This window comes from Ixodes scapularis, unplaced genomic scaffold, assembly GCF_016920785.2.
Source record: "Ixodes scapularis isolate PalLabHiFi unplaced genomic scaffold, ASM1692078v2 PGA_scaffold2__306_contigs__length_199485367, whole genome shotgun sequence".
Taxonomy (NCBI): Eukaryota; Metazoa; Arthropoda; class Arachnida; order Ixodida; family Ixodidae; genus Ixodes; species Ixodes scapularis.
Window position 1 is genome coordinate 152,475,965 of NW_024609857.1, and position 22,463 is coordinate 152,498,427.

Genomic DNA, 22,463 nt, shown 5'->3' on the forward strand with positions numbered 1-22,463 from the left:
ACAGCACATGTGAACAAGAGCGCTTGGCCATCGTATTCGCCCTGAAGCGCTTCGACATATATGTCGACGGGACCACGTTCACGATCGAAACAGATCACCAGAGCCTATATGGCTGTCCAGACTTCGCGAACCCGCAGGACGGTTAGCGAGATGGGCCTTGCTACTGCAAAAATACGACTATGTCGTGCGGTACAGGAAAGGCAGCACAAACGTGGTGGCGGACGCACTGTCGCGAGCCCCCGTAGACTGCGCAAATCTTTCCGCGAGGACCCAGGCCGAGCCAATGGCAAACCCCAAGCCACGCGGAGCCGAAAATCAGTCCAAATTGGAGGCAACCAACACCACAGACCTCCTCGGACGAAAACGTGAACCACATAGACGCAGTGAGCGCAGTGGGGATCGTGTTCAGCAAAGAAGAGCTACTGAAAGCTCAGCAGAATGATCCGTTTTGTCGAAAGGTGATCGACGGACTGTCGAGTGAGTCGGACTCTGTGGAGTCGGGCGGCGCGTCCGCCGGGCGTACGACTGCTGGTATTGCAGTAAACGCCGAGTGTCGGGATGTGTCTGATACTGGTACTGACACGCTGGATCAATATCTGCTGAACGCCGACGGGCTCCTGCTGAAGTTTATCCCATCTGAGAAGTACACAGATAATATGTTCAAGGTGGTAGTGCCAAAAAGTCTGAGGTGCGCAGTAATGCGTTACTATCACGACTTGCACTTGGCCGGACATGCGAGCGGCTCCAAGACTTACACAAAGTTATGCCACATCGCAACCTGGCCGGGCATGAAAAGGGACGTATTCCGCTACGCCCGCACGTGCCACACTTGCCAAAGCTTCAAACCAAGGGGCGGCAAACCTCCGGGCCTAATGCAGCCAATCCACAGCCAAGAACCATGGTCTTTGGCGGCTTGCGACGTGGTCGGCCCTTTACCAAGGAGCCCCAAAGGATACCAGTATCTATTGGTTGTCACTGACCACTTCAGCGAATGGGTAGAACTTTTCCCACTACGACAGCTGACGGCCCGAGCAATCACTGAAAAGCTCATGGAGGTGTTCACCCGATTCGGGTTCGCTGAAGCTCTTCTAACAGATAGAGCAAGCTACTTCGTCGGGAAGGCATTTGTGGACGCTTGCAAAGCGCTGGGCATCAAGCACAGAACAACCACACCCTACCACCCACAGGCGAACATCACGGAGCGATGTAACAGAAACATCAAACCCATGCTGGCAGCATTTGCCGAAAAGCACCGCGACTGGGACGCATGCATTCCTGAAATTGGGTTTGCTCTCCGTTCCACTGTCAATCGTTCGACAGGCTTCACCCCCGCCTTCCTCACATTTGGGAGAGAATTGCCGAATCCAATGGACCGCGTCCTGGGGGCAAACGCTGGGGTGAGCGACGCACAGTCGAAACAGACTGAATATGCGCGCACGCTAAAAACCCGGATGACGAAAGCTTTCTCGGAGGCCCGTCGCAATCCCGTCGCAATCAATAAACAAAAAGCTCAGTACGACCGCTCTCGCCGGGATCTCCGCTACAAAGTAGGCGATCTCGTGCTCAGACGAAACCCTGTTCTCAGCGACGCCAGCAAAGGCTTTTCTGCTTCACTGGCACCAAAGTGGTTGGGCCCGTACCGAGTGCACGAAGTATTTCACCACTCGTGTACAAGCTGACTGAGAAGAACTCAAAAAAAGTCAGCGGGCCTGTGCATGTCTGCGATCTCAAACCCTAGAACGAAAGGGAAGAGGAAGGGGACGAACAAACGCAGCCCCCGCGGCAATATGCACGCAAAACGCGAGATAACGCCGACGAGGAACAACAGACGTCAAGTTATTTGTTACCCCAAGCATGTGGGAGCCGGCACCGCCGCGTTGTTTTTTGTTTTGTTTTGTTTTGTTTTCGAGAGTCGGTAGGTTAATTTTTATTTTTCTCGAACCTACCTCAGCCTTAAGGAGGGGGGAGTGTGGGAACCACGGTGTTCCCCGCGGGATCCGGCCAACTCGTCGAAAGCCAACTCGTCGACGGCTAACTCGTCGACGGCCAATTCGTCGAGTAGGGCAATTCGTATTAGGGCGATTCGTCGAAGGGCAACTTGTCGAAAGGGGTAATCGGTCGAAGGGCGATTCGTCGAATGGGTTGTATGACGGTTTGAGGTAAAAGTTCGTGGTTCCTTTTTATGTTTACTTCTTTCTTTTAATCTTTACAAGTTTGAAAGAAAAATTACAAAGGGGAAAGATAGGAGAGAAACTTTAGACAAGTTGAAAATTGTGTCATCTCATGATTTACATGATCGTCCTTTTTGTTACGTTTCTTTATTACTTATATTTAGGGTACCGTGTTTTCGGAGTTTATTTTTCGTCAAATTCGGAGGGTGTTTTTCGGAGCTTATTTTTTGCCGAAGATTCAGAGTTTATATCTGTTGGATTCCCAATTTTTTTTAAATTCTGATTTTAATTTTGCTACGCTTCGTATTAAAATAAATAAAGTAATAATAACCAGATGTAAACTATGCCAGATAAAAATGAAACGCGCTTGTATTAAGTAAAGCTTCTTCGGTTGAATTTGCCGTTGGTGCCATTGCCATTGGTAATACTAATTTGTCCAACGACGAAAGTCGCACACAAGTGTTGCTTCGATAAACGTTAACTGATAGCTTAAAATCAATAAACTCCCGGAGGTAGTCGCTAGGAAGCTCGTAGTCATCCCATCCTATTGCATTAATCTAGCCCGCGGTCGCGGGAGGTTTTGGGGTTAAGGGTGTAATGGAGAAGTTTCAACTGCCCCTTTTCCCTTTTTTATACAATCTCTATGATCCATAGCTTTCACTTTTACAAAAAAATAACCCCTCCTTTCTCTAAATCACAAATCTCATGACCCAAAAAGGAAACCAAAAGAGTGGCTTTTATCGTGACCCGAGTGTACAATGACCTGTTGCCCTGAATCAACCTTGACGAGAAAAGTGGTAAGACCCCTTTTGACAACAGTCCGAGATTTGAGAGATAATTACGGTGGCAATTTCTTAGGACCATTTGCCTGGGCTGCCCAAATTGTAGAAAGAAAAAAGGTTTTTGACTTTTTAATTTATAAGTTCAGAGTTTATCGGATAAATGCGAATTGACCAAATTTTACCGGCCGGTGTTTTTCGGAGTTTTTCACATTTATCCGAAAACACGGAGCCCTACTTATATTGTAATGAGCCGCCGCAGACTGTCGCTGCAAAGCGGCGTCAACTTGGGTGCCTCGATGTGCGTCTGTCATAGGGTGAGGATACCCATTGTTGTATTGAAAACTGCCTGCGCGTGCCGAATGGGCCTTAAAGTGGCGCCAAAGCACAGGGCAGAGCTAAGCGCACGCTCCGAACGAGATCGAAGCGCGTGCATTCTGGGCATAGAAATGGCCGGGATGCCGCCACCCTAAGACAGATGTGGCGAAAGTGTATGAAGGTACCCTAGCGTCAACTGAGCGGCCGGGTAGGTTAACACGCGCCCCATTGATACACGAGCGACATAGTGACCGTGCCCCTCTGCACCGCGAAAGTGGCAAAAGCGGCAAGTTGTCACCTTCGACAAGAACGAGCAGACTGGAGGGCATTTTCTTAAGAAGCGCCCGCTGATACATTTTTTTTACGAGAGACAGCACGGATTATTATAAGACAGTATTTGCTTTAAAATTTAAAGGACACAAATTATATATTTGGCTTTAAAAAAGCGGCGACCAGTTGGCCTCTTCGACAAGTTTTCCTTCGACGAGTTGCCCTATGACGAATGGGCCTTTTCGACGAATGGGCCGCCGACGAGTTGGCCTTCGACGAGTTGGCTTTCGACGAGTTGGCCTAGACCCGTTCCCCGCATCCCTATCTAGGCCTAGCTCAGGCAGGCCGTGGGACGTCGCCACGTGGGGGCGCGTCCCGGATGCGAGGGCGAAGCCGTATTCCCTGGTGGGCGGCTTTCCCTCGTCCTTTTCGGGTGATTTGCCTAAGGCACACTCCTCGGGGTCATGACTTGGACGCGGCCACCCCTCCGGGGAGCCACCTACATCCGACCCACCCTGAGCGCGTCATGAAATTTAGAAGCTTTGTAGGCGACATTTCTATAACATTTAATAACGGAAATCGTAAAACATGTTTTCTTTTTTAATGCAATTGCGAACGCACTACGGCCTTTGTTTTTGAGATACCAAAAATCGGAGTCCGGCGGCACCACTCGTACGGATAAAACCGGTTTTTCTAGGTTCGCCGGCGCCCCTATCTGCCGCTCTTTTCTTCCTTGCATCGGGTCGTGATGGTAACAGGACAGAGTCGTGAAAGAAAGTCGACTTTCAGGACTCAGGAATATTTGGCGTCAACGCACCGGCGCGGATCGCGCGGGAACTTCGAATTTGGCATATGGAAATTGTTCTTTTTTCTTCACAAATACTGAATTCCCAAGTTTCGAATTTTGAGGGTAATGTCCCGGCATCGTTTTCAATCATTCCGGATAATAATAATAAAAAAATATGATTTTGATGTGTCAGTGCCCTTTTAAGCTAGTTCACACACTCGCGACCTCTTAGAACCGGGTGCTTTAAAACCTCTTAATATCTCTTCCAACGAGAGGACACACTGGCGCCATCTATTGGGTAGCAGTGAAAACTTGGCGGTCCGGCGTATTTTCTATTTCTCTCGCGCATTATTCTTTCTTTCTTGGCTCGAAAAACTTTTGTCAACGTTATAAACGTGCCTTTCTTATGGGTATTACGCACATTCGACCTTGGAAATCTGCCAAACCTTCGCTCTTGTGAAATGTAGTTCCAGGGTCATCGCGTGGATGTCGCCAGCGTGCCCGTGTGTTCTATCATCCTAAGAAATTTTAAGAGGTTTCAACAGGTATCGTCTCTCTCGGTCGTACTCGGTTGCAAGAGTGTGGACGGGCCTTTATATTTTTGTGCCAAGATTTTAACCAAGTACCGCGAACAAATAATTGATTATTGATGTTTCATAACAGCACCGACGAGATAAATTATGTTTGGTTTGTTTGAAGTCCGAAATCTGCTTTTACGACAAAAACGCGGGCAGCTTCGCAATGCCTAGCTCCGCTAGATGCCGTCAGCCATGGTGCTGTATTTTGTGTTTTTATCGAAGCAAGACACTGATCTCTGAAGCTAACACGACTAAAAAAATAGTTTATAATGTTTTTTCTTTTTTCTTTCAACGATCGCAATACAAATATCGGCTCAGTTTTGCGTAAAAGCCTCAGGATTTGGTACGGTCACGTGACTAGTTGTCAAAATTGTAGAACGTGGCGGCAACGAGGTGGCTGTCAGTTTTGCCTGGTGAACGGTATAAGCGATGTGCGTGACCAAAAGCGTCGCTGCGGTCAGCTTTCCACGATTGGCCAAAACCATGGGCATATGAGCATTGTCAGATTGTGAACTTTGACGGTGTTAGTTTCGAATTGCGATGGTTCCTAGCTTCCACTGTACTTTTTAAACACACCACCGAAATCGTCGTCGCACCTGATGGTAAGTAGCCAGGATAACAACTGGTGACGTCACGGCGAGGCAAATGCCAGTCGTGACGTCACGGATGGAAACCATAAGAGGGCGCCACCGAAACATCTCGGCGCTAATAACCCAGGGATCCTGGGTTCCATCCCCACTTTGCCCGTTTCAATCTGGGTTGCTAAACTCGTCAACAAAAATATTCTTTGTGTTATGACATAGTGGGGGGAGGAGCCGAAAGATTGCTGCGAAGTTTTCTTTTCTCACAAACCCGCAGATCCGTCTGGCTTCGTGACGTTTTTCGTTGAGGGGACGAAAAATCCCTACGCCTCCCTAGGCACCGAATAAGAGCAGCACTAGAAAGCGCGCGGAGACGACCGTGGCTCATACGTGTGATGTCACAACAAAGATTATCAGCTGCGACCGTCATTTTTGATGGTCTCTAAAAAGCACGATGAATGCTTGGGAATTGCATTTTAAAATCAACACCGTCGAAGTTGGTAGTCTGGTATCGTTCTTCTTTCCGCCGGTAAAGCAGAATTTACTAAAAAGCGTCCCTGCCGTTCTTTTTATTTATCTCGAATCTGTGTAGCCCGACGTAGCTAGGTCACAACCAGCCGACTAGCGTTGTCCACTTTCGGGTGGATTTCGCCTCCGGGCAGTTGTCCCTTCGTCGGCGGGATAAAATCATTTTATGGTAGACATTCGAAGATCAGTCAGTTTGGGATAAAGTATGTTTATCAACGAAAATAAGGAAATAAAAGTAATGTCAGGTTGTCAATATTGGCGGTGATGCTTCAAGAACGCAAGGACACTAAAGTTGACATCGCCGATTTGAACACGCACCATCAAATTTGTCGTTCACAACTGATAATCCTGACTCCATCGTCAAAGGTATCAACTATAAAATGACGTCACTGAACGCGCCCGCACACTATATACGTGCCCTGGCACCAGTCTTTCGCTTGAAAGTCTGTCATGGCCACTCTTGAGTTCATGGAACGCGAGCCGTTTTAATTCCAGAATCTCTTGAACCGTTATTTCGAAAATTGCAGGCTGTGCTGTTCCTCGTCATTGCTCATTGGAACACCTCTAACCAGGGTCGTCCAAACAGAACGATGGGGAGGGGGGGGGGGGGGGGGGGGAGGATTTTGCCTCCCCCTCCCCCAGTTGCGTCGAAAGAGGGGGCAAGGGGCATAGGGTGGAAGGGGGGGGGGGGGGGGGGGAGGGTATCGCCTCAGCCCCGAACCACCATAGCGTTTCAGAGAGTTATAATAAAATATTAGGGGCTAAGGAATATCCCCCTTCTTCACCACCATCACCTCCTCTCTCTCTCTCTCTCGCGAACAATTTCTACCGCCCTTCTTGAGACTCCCATTTGTTTGTGCGTGTGTGAGTGTGTGTCTGTTGGTCGTACCTTAAGGCCACGGTCCCACTGAATGTGGCAGTTTAGGTACTTTTTGGCAGGCCATTACTCATCTCCTTTTAAATACTGTTTTATGGCATTGATGTCATTCGAAAGGCAATGCAATCCTCTTTCATTTGTTATTATGTATGTGTTGGTTTTTACTGTTCATGCGCATTTGTAGCGTTGCGAATATGATGGCGTGGACCCTCACTTGCTCCGCTAGTTCATGTTTTATGAACGATCCATTAAAAATAGCACGGTTCCAATATAGCAGTTTTGTTAAGATGATGTCGGAGCAGAATCTAACGATACACTTTTTTGGTATTTGCACTACTTTGTTTTTTTCATCTCTCCAAATATTGCCCTAAAATGGACATTTTTCAGCAGAAATATGTTTTTAATGGCAAGCGCTAGGGCAATGAAATTAGCTACAGATGTAGTGCTTATAATTGGTAATATGCAGAAAAAAATTTAATGTTTTGTAAAATTTTTTTGTTTAGATATTTTATATCAAACGTAGCACTTTTTTGTGCTTCAAGTCATGGTAGTTCAAATGCCGCTGAAGAAATAATTAAACTATGATAAATTATTTTATAAAATTTAGAGCTACAATGGTTGCCCAAGAGGTGGACGATGGCTTTTTTTCATTTTCAAAGTCATAACGCTCCAGGAGCCCTTCAAACTTACCTGTTTTTGACGCATATCTGTTTTGGACATCAAACAGATTTATTGGCATTTAATAACATTTATTGTTTGGAATAGATATACATTGCGATGTATTCAATTTTCACAATGATCTTGCTTTGGTTTCTTGATAGGTGTAGAGCTTAGCTAATTTTAAAAACAATTAAAAACTGTTTGGGTGTTTTGTTGCGCTACCTGGCGGATGGCAGACAAACTGCTGATTTCTAGTGTTCAAAAAATTTCCGAGGGCGGCGTTGGCGTCTGTATCATCATCAATCTCCGTGTCTTTTTACCTTCACATTTAAAAAATATATTGGAAGATTTACTATCGATAAATGAATGGTTTAAGTACTGGGTCAGGCTAATAAATCTCAGACAAATAATTACACAAGCGTAGCGTGATATAATGCGTTCAATAAACAATAAAGACGAAGAGGAAAATAATACACCCGAGTTCACTTTATGCCTAGAGTCACTACATGAGCTTTAAAGGGGTCATGAAACGATTTTCCCACTTCTTCCTCCTGAGCTTTAATCCTCAAATCAAATGCGAATTGTGAAATCACGTGGTCGTGACATTCCTTCGGCACCGGTGCGATGACTCCTAGGTTTCACCGTGCTTTTCGTGCACACCATAGAGCTTGTCATTCCCCAGTGACAATAAGTTCCGTCAGGGCACTCATTGGCCACGAACGCGAATCCAAATATTCGTCGACGGATTGATTGTTGACAAGCGCATACGTCCGAGTGACGCAGTTCTCGTGTCCAATGCGTGAGCTGGGCTCTGCTGACGTCAGTTTGGCGCCGGTGACGCGCTTTTGGAACCGCGGATGTATCACAGTGAAAAGGCGGAGAGCTTTCGAAGGCAAGAAGCTATAAAATAGTCCGCTATATTTTCAAATGTTCGTACCGAAAAGCTGGCTTTTGACTTTCTAGCCTCTTTCTTTTGGCCAACTAAACGATATGCGATCAGTAAAGTCCCAATTTAAAATCATTCATCCTAACCCAAAATTCGTTTCATGGTTCCTTTAAAGTATCGGCACTCAGTTCCCCAAAATTGGTTTGGGCGCCGCCATTTTGGGTTTTGCTCAGAGCAAACGCAACTGCCGATCATCATGATCCAAAAGTACGACTTCCTCAGCATTAGATGCGGTGCTAGGAAGCTGATGCAATATTGAAATGCTCTGTCAAGGGTTGTTTAAACATTTGTGAGGAACGGAAAAGCGTTTCCTGTGATTTTAGATAAAGCTTCATATAACTGGTAACCATGATTTTAAGCCACAATTTTAAGCCAAGTGGCGTTACTCGGAACCGCAGCTAATTTACGGGCACAAGCGGGAACAACGAAGAAGAGGCAGATGTCAAAAGGTAGTGGCTTGTGGAATCCACGGGGCTTACGTCATGGCCCCTCCAGGTATTACAAGCCTCTTGAGCATGAATAGTGTCATTAAATAAGCTACCCTTCAGAGTAGCGACACTTGACCTTATTGTGGCTTAAAATTATGGTTGCCAGTTATTTGAAGCGTTATCTGAAATCACAAGAAACGCTTTTCCGTCCTCCACTTTAAACAGTTTTCGACAAAGCAAAGCAACATTACATGAGCTTCCTAACACCGAATCTAGCGCTGAGGATGTCGCACTTTTGAATCATGACGATCGGCAGTTGCGCCTGCTCTGCACAAGCAACAAAATGGCGGCGTTCACAACACTGTCGGAGAAGAGAGTGCCGATACTCTAAGCGTAGCTCATTGATTGGCTCTAGTTCCCGCGAAACTCCTTTTCCCTAACTGAAACTGAAAGTAAATATGAATAATACACCATTATTATAGCTTATTTAGTTATAACAAAATACGCATAATGAGAGGAGGAAGCGGGCGGGTAGGAGAAACGCGGGTTTTATTTGCGACCGTTCTAACCGTCTCAAAAGAAAGAAGGCACGAGCTTGCGCTGGTTTAAAAGAAAAAAAAAAGAAACCAAAAGAAAAGATGCGGCACGCTGTGTTCTTTGTTATTATGCGTCTAATTGCAAATTGTTGTGTGTATGTTTATACAGCCGGAAGTTAGTCTGCCTTAGTGGGCGTCTGGTGTCTCAGCTGTAGATGAACAATTTAGCCAGTGCGGTACAGCCGCAAACCTGGGGTCTTTAACGTGCACCACGCAGTAGTGATACACGACCGCACACCGGTACGATGCCCTTCCAGAGTGAAACGGGCAGGGGCGGTGTGGGTTCTGCAGCGCGAGCTTTCGCTCCAAGTGCTCCGAGCTGTTGTGCGCTAGACCATGCACTCGGCCACCGAACCCCCCCCCCCCCCCCCCCCCCCCCCCTTGTCGAACCACAACGTACAGTACCAGACTTGCTTCAAGTATCGTGTACCCAAAGACTTCCTTCACCCGCAACAGTATAAGGTAGAATCAATGAGGATGCTGCTTTACAACTGTACGTTGAACAGGAAAACTGCACTGTGCAGAGGTGCGGCCTATTCGTTAATATGAGGGACGGATTTCTAGCAGCATTCCCTGATTGACTACTTGGAACAAATGGCCTCGTTGACGTAAAGTGTCCCCGTTCCAAAAAATTCTTGAAGCGTACTTATACCACAAAGGAGTATGAGGCCAAAAATAAGAAAAAGGAGCCTGGTCTGAAAGGTCCATATCACCACCATAGCTTCTACTATCAAATACAAGGGCAGTTAAACAATACACAAAGAGAGTTTTGTGATTTAGTTATATTTACACTGAATGGCATTGATATCCAGCGTATTCAGAGAGATGACACCTCCTGGTCGACAACATAGAGCCTTTTATACTCAAGCTTTACATGGAAGGCCCCACTTCCACTAAAATTCCTCACGTAGACGAGGTGTTTGACCCATTAAACTGCCATTACCCTCTATCTGGGAATCTCTGGATCTTTGTTCGTAGGCCACAGTATTATGAGATCGAGGGGTGTGGCTCTTCGTCCGCCGAATGTGTAAGATGAGACTGTCGGCGTGCTGCCGGAACAAGAACCTGGCGATTCTTCACTGAACTGCTTCTTCCGTAAGCTTCAAAAGGGCTTTTTTTTCGTTTCGCACATTATCTGTTCTGCTTGCCCGTTAGTTGCAGGATGGTATGGTGCACTAATGTGATGCCTCATGCCGGTTTTGCTTCTTCAAAAACTTGTTTATTTTATTTGAAGCAAAATTTTGCGCGTTATTAGAGAAAAGTATTTTCGGTATGGCAAAAGTAGGTAAAAGAGACCGTAGAACGTCAATGACGTGTTTGGACGTCGTGGCAGGCATCGTGTAAACTTCAAGCCACTTAGAGCACGCATCGCCCATGACTCCGTAGATGCGGATTCGTTTCGCCACCCACCGACTAAATAGTGGATCGTTTTCAGTTACTGTTCATGATGGCGTTGGACTCAAGGAAGACTTCGAGTCTTTCCACAAAGTTAGCCCAGGTGCCAGGACTTTCGTCGAAAGCGCTAAGTGTTCGAAACGTCGACAACGTCGGTAGCCAAGTGTTGTGCTTGACACTGGACACTTACCATTCGCTGAGAAGAAACTTGCTTGTTCGTCTGCCATGAGTCGTCCGATATCAGGTCATCACCGCAACACCATCTCCCGACAAAACTGGTCTTCATTGTCCACATGTCCATAGTTAGCAATCACGTCAACTTATAAATTCCCGAACGCTCATAACGTGCCGTCGCTAGACGCCGTTCATTCATAGCGTCTTCATTGCAAATAAACGTCTTCCTATTTCTTCTGATGGGTTTCCTAAGCTGTACTTACAACATTATGTGTGACGGTACTTCCGAAAATATTGCAACGGCGTTTGTTTTCCGGGAACTATAATGTAACAACCTTTACAACATCTTCCGGACCCCGTAAAACACAATATTTCGTGACGTTATTTTAGTCGTCATTAAAATGGTGAGGTAAGTACCGTACATCGCGAAGCAGTTTACTTGACGTCCGCTTCCACTGGTTGAGTCTACTAAGCGTGCATTCCTGCAGAGGAAATTTTCATTGATAGAATATTGACACGTCAATCAACATTTGATTCCTTCTTGGGAAGATTTATTGCGAAAGCCCGTTACAACCGTCGAACCGTATGTCCCTATATCAGAGAACAATTTATACCCCGCCTGACATTATCGCATACATCCATTTGATGGGCCACGTTACTGGAGCTAGCTGAACACAGCTGGCAGCGGCGCGAGCAAGGCCACGAGGGGAACGTGATGGTGCTCGAGCCATCCCACTGTGAACCAATGTTTCGGCCACCCCACGGGTGCGTGTCGCCATCTATTGGTTGAACTAACGCCTTGTTCAAGATGGCTGCCGTGGGACCGCAGCCTTAATTCTTTCTTTCGAGCGCAGCTCTTCGGCGCCCGTTTTTGGGTTTCGCGGCGTGTGCGTCGCCGTCGGCGTAACCGGCCCGCTAAATTTAGCGCGAAATTGACGTCACATGACCTCAACACCAATTCAATTCCCAGCTACGTGACTTCAACGCCAATTCACTTCTCCGCTAGAATGTCATGTGATGTCCTTTTCCCTGCTAAATTTAGCGGAGAAACTGAATGGGAGGAGGAGGGGTGAAGAGGAAGAGAGGAGAATGAGGGGCACAACCCTCCTCTCCGTACCCTTCCTTATTCCTCCTCGAGAGTTGAGCTCTAATTTCGGATTACGAAGATTTGTAAACGTCTTTAATTTTTTTTTCCCTTTCTTCGGATTTTTTTTTTTTTTTTATCTTTCGGTTTTCCTTGTCTTTCAGACATTACCGACGTCTATACACAAACCGCCTGTGGGTTACCCCGGTGGCGTTGTTGACAGTGGCGGAAGATGAGCTTTATAAAGCCGCCCGCGTACACCGCGCACGGCTCCATAACATTACAAAGTTCAATCTTCGCCTCGATTGCGAAGCGAAGATTTTGGCCTCAAATAACTCCTTCCCAAAGTTGTGGAACGTCACTTTGTCGTCACCAACAACTTCCACAAACGACGATCTTGCGACGAGAAAATTCAGAGTATTTACCGGCCGCCTAGGTACAATCTAAGCATCATTGACTCTGACGCGGCGTAGGGATGTAGGGACACTCGGGTGAGACGTCATCAGTGCAGCCGTTCAATCGTCTGGCACCACGGTGTTGCTCGCACGCGCTTCGATGGAGCTCGCTACGACTTTGTGTTTTACATTCTCGCTGGAATTTGAGCACCGAGAGAGCTTGGATGATTGACACCTCGCTCGGTTTCACGTCAGCGTCGCGAGAGTCCAATTAGCGCGTTCCGCAACTTTCGGACACAAAGTTGTGCTCGACGAGTTTAAGGGGTATCCACACGAAGGAGAACTCCGCGGACGGATGTCGTGACGTCAGCAACCCGGGAAACTCCGTCCCCGGCTCCGCCGCGCGCACTTGCGGAGTTCTCATGCTAAGAGTACGAAGCCTCCGCGCCTCCGCCACGGAGGAGAACGAGAGAACGGCGCCACGAGGCGTCAAAAAGGGGTGACGTATGTCTCACGTGATGCGCGCTCCGCGGAGGAAAGGAGCGGATTTCTCCTTCGTGTGGATACCCCTTTAAGGGGTATCCACACGAAGGAGAAATCCGCGGACGGATGTCGTGACGTCAACATCCCGGGAAACTCCGTCCCCGGCTCCGCCGCGTGCACCGGCGGAGCTTTCGTGCCGTCAGCACAAAGCCTCCGCGCCTCCGCCACGGAGGAGAACGCGCTGCGAGGCGTCAAAAAGGGATGACGTGTGTCTCACGTGATGCACGCTCCGCGGAGGAAAAGGGCGGATTTCTCCTTCGTGTGGATACCCCATTAGCTACCCTACTCCGCGGACGGATGTCGTGACGTCAACAACCCGGGTATCCACACGAAGGAGAACTCCGCGGGCGGATGTCGTGACGTCAACAACCCGGGAAACTCCGTCCCCGGCTCCGTCGCGTGCACCGGCGGAGCTTTCGTGCTTACAACACGAAGCCTCCGCGCCTCCGCCACGGAGGAGAACGGCGGCGCGAGGCCAGCGAGGCGTCAAAAAGGGATGACGTATGTCTCACGTGATGCGCGCTCCGCGGAGGAAAGGAGCGGATTTCTCCTTCGTGTGGATACCCCATTAGGCGCGTGCACTTGCGGAGCTTTCGTGCTGTCAGCACAAAGCCTCCGCGCCTCCGCCACGGAGGAGAACGCGCCGCGAGGCGTCAAAAAGGGACGACGTATGTCTCACGTGATGCGCGATCCGCGGAGGAAAGTGGCGGATTTCTCCTTCGTGTGGACACTGGATACCTCTTAAAGGGGTATCCACACGAAGGAGAAATCCGCTCCTTTCCTCCGCGGATCGCGCATCACGTGAGACATACGTCACCCCTTTTTGACGCCTCGTGGCGCCGTTCTCTCGTTCTCCTCCGTGGCGAAGGCGCGGAGGCTTCGTACTCTTAGCATGAGAACTCCGCAAGTGCGCGCGGCGGAGCCGGGGACGGAGTTTCCCGAGTTGCTGACGTCACGACATCCGTCCGCGGAGTTCTCCTTCGTGTGGATACCCCTTTAAAGACACGCGTACGACACGGACAGGATTTTTCGGTGGCTCTAGGTTGGCGATTATTTGCGTACCGTCCCCGTCGGGAGTACCCTTACAAAAATCTTTAATGAATTTCATTTTAACGTTTATGGAGTCTACTCATCGTATCTTTTCGAGTCCCAGTGGAAATGAAAATGAGTTTTCTAACGAATCCCTAAAGAGTTTGCGAAAACTATTGCCACCGCGTTCCAATTGAAGTTTCAACGTGCTACCGCATAACGTTTCTAATATATTTAATATGAAAAAAGCTAAAGTCTATTGACACCGTTTCAAATCTGTGTTGAAACAACAATTTATTTTTGGCTCCTGTCCGTGTCGTATACGTGTGTCCTTTTTCGTCCTGTTTGTTCCCGCCTTTTATCCTTTTTAATAATTAAGGTAGCACCGCTTCATTCCATCATGACATAGTAAGATCACTGTTGAAAGAGGTGTTCATAACAGAAAATAGCATAGTGAACTCCCGAGGTTATTTAGGAAGACACTAAAGTTATTTAGAGGTTCATTTGGTTTTTGCCTAAAAATTAGAAACGTGAAGAAAAAAAAACGTACGCCTCACCTTTGGTAGAAACGTATTTTTTGCCTATTGATTACCCGTTTGGTTTTCTTAGTAATCTGCAAGACGGGAAGTGTTAAAATTATAAGGAAAATTGTTCCGGACGCCAAAACGCGAACGTCAAAATTCAATTTGCATTTCAGAGTAAGCACCTGTTTGTTGGTTAGGAAAATATAGCGCAATTCTTCAAAATAATAAAAATCATGCTTCTTTTTTTTTTTTTTCTTCATATCCACTAGCCACCAAACAAGGTCTACAGAGAATGCAAATATCTGAAATAATGTTTCATAAAATAAATGTTGTTCGGAATAAGTATTTTAGCCTTCCTTTGAACTCATTCAACTATTTTTTTTTTTTTTTTCAAATAAATATTAGTAGGAATTCATGTGCGCTTTGCTTAGGGTGGAGACACCTGGCCATTTCGTCCCACACTTTTATTTTTATTTTTTGTTCAGAAGCTCGTGAAAGAGCGTGTCTTCGCACGTGTTTGTGGCGCTGACTTTGCTATGGCGACATTTTGTTTTCGTCGATTTATTTGTATTTTACACGTGAGCGCGTGCTGTCGGCATCGGGTATCAAAGGGTGGCATCACCCTAAGCACAACAACATTGAGGCACCCTATATATTACGGTATCTCTGTTCAACCCCGCACGGTCTTAGGGTGCTTACGTGCCGCACTTGTAGCGTATGCAAGCGTTTGACCACGCGCGCTAACATAACACACACGCAAAAAAAAAATCAACAAAAGTCTCGCCTTCAGGGCCTTATCACGCCTTTCGCTAGGAGTCTGCTGATGACTATAGTTACACGTGCAACACGTGCTGGGCGTTTACATTCATATAACTGCTTGAAAGGAAAAGTATTTTTTCTATCTTATGTTGATTATTTACTTCTAATTACTGATAGAGAAGAGATGAGCGCGTGCAGTGCATGCACTTAGTAATGTTTTTTTTAGAAAATCTTACTTTTTGGCCCGTGTAGATAATTTACGCATCGCGGGAAGATTAAACTCTGAAAATGGGACGCCAGCAGTTGGAATAGAGATCGAAAATTTGAGAGGAGGACGTCAACTGGATCAAAAGATAGAAACGAGAGAAGACATTTCTATATGAGCGACGTCCACCTGAGCCTTACATTGTCAAAACAGGAACTTACGTTGTGGACACCTTTAGCATTTATTTAATTGAAAAGAAGCTGTCAACAAAAAATGAAACGATAGTCTTTTTTTTTTTTTCTGCCAAGTGTATTTTACATTTTCACTCATATAGATGTCACATGCGTCCACAACGTTAGTTCTATTTGTTTTGACGATATTAGACTTAGGTAAACGTCGCGACTGATCCACTGCAGAATGGCGGAACAACCGATATAGCAAAAACGCTGCGAGCGCAACCTTGTTTCTACCTTCGGTTTGAGCTCCCGTTGCACAAGTAATGCTGCAGCTGACGTGCAATCAAACACAAAGAGCTGACGCTTGTATCTATAATTGTGCAGGGATTCCAAAGAGCCTGAATGTCCATTCGGTCGCGTGACAGGCGAGGCGGAATGTCCGACAAGACAAAAGATCTGACACTGAATAAATACAAACTTTAAATGTTTTTTTTTTTTTGTTTTTTTTTTTTTTTTGTGATTGCGTGTAATGCAACAGCGTCTTTGTGTGTCACCATACTTTATTCTGACGTAGCAGAGATAGAGGAAATATGAACTTTTCTCAATTAGCGTTGTATAGACATTTTTTAATCGTTCTTTTTATCAGCAATATTCATTTTATTTTCGTCGGGCAACGCCTAACGTGTTAACACTATGTTTTACTATTTTAAAAATATATTCCGCTAGTGAAGGGCAGAATGACTGTATGTGCATAAGCCATCACAGCATGCTTCAGTTGAGTGAGCGTATTTCACTTGAGTCGACGCTCGATTCTTAGATTCGTAGGTGAGCTTTTCTCAGCATCGGACACTTCGGCGGTGAGCTTTTCTTCGATGAGCTTTTCTCCTGTGAGGTTTTCTCCGCCGCCCCGCAGGTCGCACAGCGGCACATCTTTGATAGACCGTTATAATCTACCTGAGAGTCTACTGATCTTGAAAATGGTGCCTATTGATAACTAATCTATAGAAACACGGAGACGCGAGGCTCTTTAAATCGACCGGAAAATTCGGTTTCTTAACCTATCGCGCTACGACTTTGTGCAGCGTTGCCCACAGATGGTGCATTTTTTTTTTTTTTTTTTTTGTAAAATTTGCAAGGAGCGAACTTACCTGAGGAAAAAGTAAAGAAAGAAAAAGGCTTAGCTCCTATGGAAACAGAGCGAAGCCACCGGTCTTCAAACAATACGGCGCCGTTTCGCACGGGACACAAGAGATGGCACATCAAACGCTGCCAACAAACGAGCATACGGCGCCGAGAGCAGGCCTTTTTAGCAAACGATCTTTTCGACTCAAAAGCGGCGCGCGTTCCCCAGGCGGCGACAGTCGCAGAAACAAAAAAGACAGGCGCGGTAACAGCAAGGAACTGCAGTTCCTTGTCTGCTAAAGGGCCGGCTCTCGGCGTCGTGTGCTCGTTCGTTGGCGGCAGTTGGCGTCGCGACCGCTTGCGCCTTCTCTTGTCTCCCGTGCGAAACGGTGCCGTGCTGTTTGCAGACCGGGTGCGTCGCTGCGTTTCCAAAGGCGCTAAGCCTTTTTATTTTCCTCAGGTAAGTTCGTTCTTTGCAAATTTTACAAAAAAATGCACCATCTGTGGGCAACGCTGCACAAAGTCGTAGCGCGATAGGTTAAGAAACCGAATTTTCCGGTCGTTTTAATCACCCTGTACTGAATAGACCTATTGCTGAATTACCCAAGCATCAAGGAGAATGCAGGGAATGGTCTAGTAACTGTTCTAAAGCAAAAACCTAAAACAAATGGTATCTTGCACGTGCGTTTGTCAACGCTTTAGTTTGGTTATTTACTTCGAATCTTTTATACGGGGAAGGCGTGCGCGTGCGACGCGTGGGGCGGTGCAAGCGTAAAGTTTTTGGTCACGCACACGAAAAATACACAGAAGCCTAGCCATAAACAGTTCCGCTGTAAAAAGCTCGCCATACACAGTCTCTCCGGACATAAGCTCACCGATTTTTAGATCCTGGATAACTTTGTTTACACATCGCCACTCAGATCGTTTTTTCGCCTGCCTTTTTCATTTAAATGTTTGCAATTTGTCTATAGTCTGCTTGCTGGCCCGCTAATTATCCGTGACTCCAGGGAAATCGCAGTCACTTAAAGACAAGGGTGACGCGCTTTGAAAGTAGGTCCTCTCGCCGCGGTTGTATGCTTGTTCTGCTTCGTCTTCGCGGACAATATTTCTTTATGGAAAAAAAAAAAAAAAAAGTAACGGTTCAAAAACACCGCAACAAAGTGAGGAGAGTTCCCTCCCCTAGCCGCGGAGGAATCGCGAAGAAGAAAGGGGACTATTCTCCTTTCCTCCTTCAGCCGCTTGTGCCGGGCAAGGAAATACGCGCGTGACGTGAATTGGGTGAAAAAGTTAGCAAGCTCAATAAGTACCTGCTCGATTTGAAGCTACTTACTCTTTTTTTTTTTATGTTGTAGTGAAAACGTGAACAGACGCGTCCAAAGACACATAATCTTGACTTTTGCCACGCAAAGTTTTAGTGGCGCATCTACCCCAAGCGAAAGAAAGCGCTCCCTCCCCACTTCCCAAAGCCAGCGACACAAAACTAGTCTCTGGGAAACCCCTTCAAGCCCGTTTTCCGGCTGCAAACCGGAAAACGGTAATAGCTGACCATATGCAAAAAGAAGCGCCATCTAGTGTATTCATGATCAATTATCAGATTTCCCCCATATTGGGGGGTTCCTGTACCGATGGTTTCGCCCGTTTCACAATAGTCCCGGCAAAATGGAAGTTGTAGAACTAAAATATGGTCACCTGATGCTGGTTCAGTACGAACTGTCCACAGACGTCTTCGAGAAATACCGTTCATTGACCTGGATGGCCCAGTTCACTGCTTGAGTGACGAGGCTTGCGACCTCGTTGATGAAAATTCCTTTCTTAGAATTTTGCGGCCGTCTTTCTTTTCTTCTTTGAACCGAAACTAACCAGCAAGCATTTGAGTGTACAAATAAACTGCCCTAAAATCATGAAAACCGAGATTAATGTAGGTGCGCCGCGTCCACAACTGGAAGATGCGATAAACCCCCCAATATGGCGGCTCCTAATCGCATGATGATGATTGCTGGCAAGGATTTTGCATATGGCCTATTGGCCCTCTTGACCCACACTGCAAACCGGAAAACAGTAATTGGCCCCCTTGACCTTACATTGGATCTTTTGACTCGCGTCCAACGAGTCAAAAGATCCAACGCGTCAAAAGATCCATCATTGGACCTTCTGACTCGTTGGACCTTTTGACTCGTTGGACCTTTTGACTCGCCGTGGATCTTTTGACTCGATGGATCTCTTGACTCGTTGGACCTCTTGACCCACATTGGATCTTTTGACCCGTGTCTGGCGAGTCAAAAGATCCAACGAGTCAAAAGATCCATTATTGGACCTTTTGACTCGTTGGATCTTTTGACTCGTTGGATATCTTGACCAGAAGCGACTGAAACCCACCAAAAATGTTTTTTTTTTCCTTTTTTCCAGGCGATTTGTTTCGCGTATAGTTTTTTTAATAAAGCCAAAAAGCGCAACTGCTCGGAACCGAAACCCCCGCACCCAAAGAGGATAGAAGGGTAGGAGAGGGCATGACGTCAGCCGCGTAGCCTCCACAAGCCAAGCTCCCTTGACACCTTACCTTTCTCATTTTCCTCCTTACCCTCCTCATTTATCAGGCCAACGTGACCACATTACGTGACCGTAGCTAGCCTTCGTCTAGCCTTCGATCTGATAAAACCTATTCGACGGAGCGCGAGCGAGCCTGCAAGGAATCCTCCTACAATCAACCATCCATCTCACACGTGACATGTCACGCGCACCGATTGCCAGAAAGATCTACGGTGACGTCGGCCTGATAACTTTTAACTGACAACATCGTTTAAACCTTTTATGACTAGGCTTCACCAATATTGCAACGTGCCCCCTCCTAGTACTTATAACCTCCTTGCCCGCACCGCACGGAGAAGTGGAGAGTGAGTGGCGGAAGTCACTTGGCTACACCCGACCTTGCGATTATTATTTTTTTTCTTCTTCCGCGCGCAGCAGACGAAATGCGTTGCAGGATCCGTTTGCCGTGCGATTCCTTTGCAGTTATGTTTGTTCCACTCGCTGTTCTGTACTTCATAGTTTAAGATGAGTTGTTTTGTACATTTAAGTGTTGGCAATTAGTAGTGAGTGCCCGTGGTGGATTCCCGTGATCGGCTCCGAAAAGAATACTCTCAAGATGTTGCGTAAAGAGCTGCCTCACATGTCCTGCATCGGAAAGTGGCATTGTGCGGCGGAGATGTCAAAAATGGAATCCCATACCATTTAGTTCAGCGACGTATCGTCCACAATCGATTTTTTCAGCGATAATTGTAAAAAAAAAAAGATGTAAACATCGCAAAATGTTTGAAAAAAAAAAAATAGTACGCCTACACTAGGGATCGAACCCGTGTCCGCTGCGTGTGAAGCGCTGTCTTGCCACTGAGCTACTGAAGGAACTCTCTCATTCCTAGTAATGCAGCCGGTCGACTGTATGTCGGAAAGTTTGCTGCCGATTTCCCTCCAGTACATGCATTCCCAGCTTGAAGTGGGACGCCTTTTTCGGAGGTCGATACGGGGCAGAGCAAGAAGGTAGAGTAGTAGTCTGACGTCCGTGACGTCATGTCCGGTTTTCGTGACATCTTCACCCCTTTACTACGCGCACTCCTCCGGAGTATGCTCCCAACTCGTTCCCCCGAAGTCAACCCAACGAACCCAGCTGTCATAGCTGGAAAAGACGGCCCGTGCCAGTCGTTTGCAAAGCCAGCAAAGCGACGCACATGGAAACAAATCACCGCGGCGTTTTTCGCGGCCTCGGAGATGCAGGAGCGAGCCGATGTTAAAAAATTGTGTTTCAACTACGAGTGTCAGCAAGATCCACGTAAATACCTGTGCACGCTCGGAGTGGACGCGCGCGTTTGATCGAAGTGCTTCGGGACCGATCTTTTACGATTACCACTCGATAATGAGGTGATACTCGGCAAAGAAAGGTGGGACCGGCATTGCGTAGCTCCCACGAACTGTTAGAGCTCGACAGTGACGTACCCTCGTGTCAGAATAAAAATGGCATACTAATAACAAAGTGTACATACCTTGACGATAATAATCCCTGGAGAAGCTCGCTTGCACATTTGCATTTAATTGCATTATAATTACATACCGTGTTGCGAAAGTAATCCATACGACGTTTATTTGAGCTCCATATCACACAAAACAATGAGATAGAATCGATGAGAGTCCCGTTTCGACGACAGCGTTCGTCACCGCTGCCTCGGAAAACAAGGAGATGACAAGGGGAAGAGATTGAGGTCAGCGATCAAACTATAATACGGGGGGTCCACAAGGGTCGCGCGGGCGGGTATTCCATCCAGCAAGCCAGCCGGTCGTGGGCACACGGTCTTGGGCAAGGACCATGGGAGCAACGCTGTGCCGAGTCGGAGTGCCTGCTAGGCCCAAATTCTGCCGAGCTCGCTCGGTCGGTGTCATGGTTGCCGTTCTCGCTTTTCCCGGGAGTTTGTGGATCCAGCGTTCGTGTTCGTCGTGGCCGGTTTCGAGTACTTCCTTCTTTTTTTCTTGCTGCTTAAAATCGGGACCCGCCAGACGAGCACTTAGAAAAATAAATGTCCGTTTTCGTCGCGATCAAGTAACTGAGCGACGTTGTCGGCCACGTTGATATGATCGTAGAAAGACTGCTCCGGAGCTGTTGTCTGTCATACGTACATTTTTGGCGTAAGATCGTTTCGTGAATCCGGCCACGGTTCTTCAGCGCATGGCACTGCAACAATAACACGCCGCAACCGCCGCCTCACCCCGCCCCAACACTAGACACAAAAACAACCCGCAACAAACTCTCCGCAAAAAGTAAAAAAAAAAAAAAAAAAAAGCTTTTGCTTGTTTTTACGTTTCCGGCAGTGACGTCACGGACGTCGCTGCCCCGTATCGACCTCCGAAAAAGGCGTCCCGCTTGAAGTCGGGCAGCACCACGCATTGGCCACATTTGCACCTAGTAAAGAAACTTCACGCGTGCGTATTCAACACGAAGTTCGCACTTCGTGCTTGACGTTTGAGCGAACGATGTCTTCAGCCACGAGAAGAGACGACGGCTCGGCGACGTCTTCGTGCAATCGGCTTGCTGGTCGGGCGTTGGTTCTAGCTTATAGGTGAAGCGTCGGCGTTGTTGTTGCCATTAGTCCCATTCACAGAGTCTGCCACTGAGCTGGAAGCAGACCCAAAGCCGAGTGCCCCTGCCAGTACGAGCTCCCGGGTTGCCTGTCCACACTCTGCCGGTTGAATTGGTTGCGGACCGGTGCACGACAATACATAAATCCCTGCATGCAACAAGGTGCGCGTTGCACTCTGGGAACTAGTTGGCCAGGGAGGAGAGTGGCATGGTTTCGGTTCGATGACACGTCGACAAGAGATTATACACAGAGCATGGACTATTAACGGCCGTTATCTCATGTTTTCTGGTCGCGATAGCATCATTTGTGGTCTTTAAAACTAACCTAAATGGCCAGACCTTGAAGCTTTGGCACAAGCCCAAAACGTATAGCTTGTCCTAACACATGCTTGTTGTATTTTTGTACTTGAGCCTTT